Here is a 2,686-nt window from a genome sequence, read left to right as displayed (position 1 = left end):
AGCAGAGTGGCGCAGTGGAAGCGTGCTGGGCCCATAACCCAGAGGTCCGTGGATCGAAACCACGCTCTGCTACGTTTTTTTAGGACGACCGCAGGATTGGTTGTTATGATCGCTACAACGTACATTCATTCTTTGCATGTTCAGGTATTTTTTTTTTTTTGGATTAAAGAAATTGGAGCGAACTCTCATGAAGGAAACAATCGATGGTACTTCGCTGTTGGCGGTCACGCAATTTAACCGTCACTCGCGTAAGAATTAACGCCGGGTTACTCCGAGTACCTGTCCATGAAGTTGCAGTAGATCTCATTATTAGACAAAGTAAAAAAAAAAGGTGAGCTAATTAATCAGAACTCATTGACACAGTTTTTAGAAATCGTAGAAACGAGAAACAAAGAAAAAATGGAGAGGAACATATACGCTGCTTTAATTGCCAAGGCGAATACATTACTGCTGCCCGTCCCGGCAGGTTTCATGATATATGGTGCTTAAATGTGGATATAATCACAACCAAAATAATTGTATATGTAGGTTTAAAACCAGAAATGAAAGGCGTGGTTACAGTTGGAAGTTATTTATCCAAATAGGAGGTATATATATATATACCTCCTATATATATATATATATATATATATATATATATATATATATATATACCGTGACAATATATACGATAATAATCCTTCGAGTGGGAACCTGAAATTTCCGAATCAAGTTGAAGCTGCGTCATTAGAATGCTGCTTGGGAATTCCAGACGTAAAGAATGTTTAATTGGGTTCGGTTAAATCATTTCCTGCACCGTAGTAAGTGATCAGAACCAAGTTTTATTACTGAAAATAATGCCAAAGAACAAACTGGAGCAGCGCTCTCTAGTGCTTTTATTCACTTTTTCGCTAATATGGAAACAGACGGGTCATTGAAGGATGCATGCAATTATATACGTGTTCAGTAATAGAATACAACATCATCCGAGCCCGTGACAACCCAAGAAAAGATATTGTAGGTTACATTAAACTTAAACAATACAGCAGACGCCTACACATTGACGACGTCCAAGTAGGGCCCGTGAAACATGTTGCAGATATAATAGAAGCGGCAGTTGCACATATACTTACCACTTGTTTAACATGGGTTACCTACATCAATGTTTTCAGTCAAAATGCAGGTACAGACAATTCTGTTCAAAAGTGGGGATCGCAATATATTAAGCAATTATATAGATTCGTATCTATTCCCTACGTCCTCGAAAGACTGGGAGAAAAAGAAAATTACATCAGGCTTGCGCAATTTATAGATAACCAAAACTCGATTATACCACGTCAATTCAAATGAAAAAAAGACGTGTTCTGAACTTGCGCCATTAGACGAAAAAAGAATATCTCGGTGTAATTCGGAAATATATCTTGTGTAATTGAAAAACTGTGGTTGATTCCTGTCATAGGAATCGGTGAAACACGAAAGTAATATGCGCAGCGAAATCTGCAGCGAAATCAGCATGACTTGCGGGTCGGTGGCTGTCTTGTGGGTGTGCTTGGCGAGCGACGTCCTGCTGGCGTGTCGCTTCGGCAAAGGTGTACAGGCGTCATTTCCGTGATGGATGTGACGTCCATGAAATCTAGGTGTATGCCGGCATACAACACTGCCGTGTTAAAATATAAAAAAGCGAACAACCCTAAGTATAACGTGCTCTTTAGTATAAAGGCTGCTTTCCCGCAAGAAGACCCTGTGTGCAGGAGTGCACCCTTTACAGGCAGCTTGCTTCGTTGTACTGGCGTCACTTCCGGGGCGGATATGAAGTGGGTGAAATCTTGGTGTATCAAGGCATAAAACACTTTCGTGTTAAAAAATTGCCGCAGCTTGCACTAATGGTGCAAGAGTGGAGAAACAGCAGGGCTGGCGGCCCCTCTCCATTCGTCGGACACTCGGCTGGCGGCACCTCACATCTATTTCTTAATTTGCCGCGGAAAGTTTGCCATGACTGGCCGGCCTGGATCGTTTTCGTACGCAGGCTTTCACGTCTCTCCTGAAGTAGACCGCTGGTTCTGGCACGCGCTAGAACTGCGGCCAAGTCTAAAGCCAACGCCCGCGCTGCGAACCCAAAGGAAATGCTATGCGCCTGGAATGCTGCGCGCCTTGCCCGTTAAAACATTTTAATGCGCAGGCACTGTGTCAGCCGTTACTGTAGTTTGGAGGCGGCGATTGCCTCGGTGTTGTAACCCATAGAGTTTCTTATAATATACACTAGAGAGGAATCTGGCGTTAGCGTCTATGCGGCTCATATCAAGGCCGTCTGTGTCGTCATGGGCCGCCATTAACTATAGTGAACTACTAGTTCACTACAATAATACCATGCGCTCGCCTCAGTTTCGTTATTGGCTTGGATTGAAACGTCTTAGCGGCCATATATTTGAACACAGTGCCACAAAAACAGAAAAAAAAGTATGTTATTATAACTGTGGAAAATAAAGCAAGCTGTTTTAAAGCTAAGGAAAATGGAAGCAAAGCGTATTTCTGCCGGAAAAGTCGTTCCTACCATTCTGCAGACCAAGATGGTAGTGAACAACAATGTCAATATTTTGGGAGAAACTTATTAGAGACTCTCATTTTATTACTTTTATCATTATTTCAAATAAACAGTTGTTTGAAGAGCCTGGAAATGTTTTTGAGCGTGCCTATGGACTTGCCGCCT

The 2,686-nt window shown here is 42.2% G+C and overlaps 1 non-coding gene across 1 annotated transcript; it reads left to right on the top strand.

The window, feature by feature from the left end:
- Trnam-cau (transfer RNA methionine (anticodon CAU)) lies at positions 1-72 on the top strand. The gene has a single exon. It is a non-coding gene; the product is annotated as a tRNA-Met (tRNA).
- The last annotated feature ends 2,614 nt before the right edge of the window (positions 73-2,686 follow it).

This window comes from Haemaphysalis longicornis, unplaced genomic scaffold (genome assembly GCF_048455015.1).
Source record: "Haemaphysalis longicornis isolate Haplotype H1 unplaced genomic scaffold, Haemaphysalis longicornis Haplotype H1 scaffold_4, whole genome shotgun sequence".
NCBI classification, from domain to species: domain Eukaryota; kingdom Metazoa; phylum Arthropoda; class Arachnida; order Ixodida; family Ixodidae; genus Haemaphysalis; species Haemaphysalis longicornis.
The sequence above is the reverse complement of the archived record's forward strand: the minus strand, read 5'-3'. Positions and strand labels throughout refer to the sequence as shown.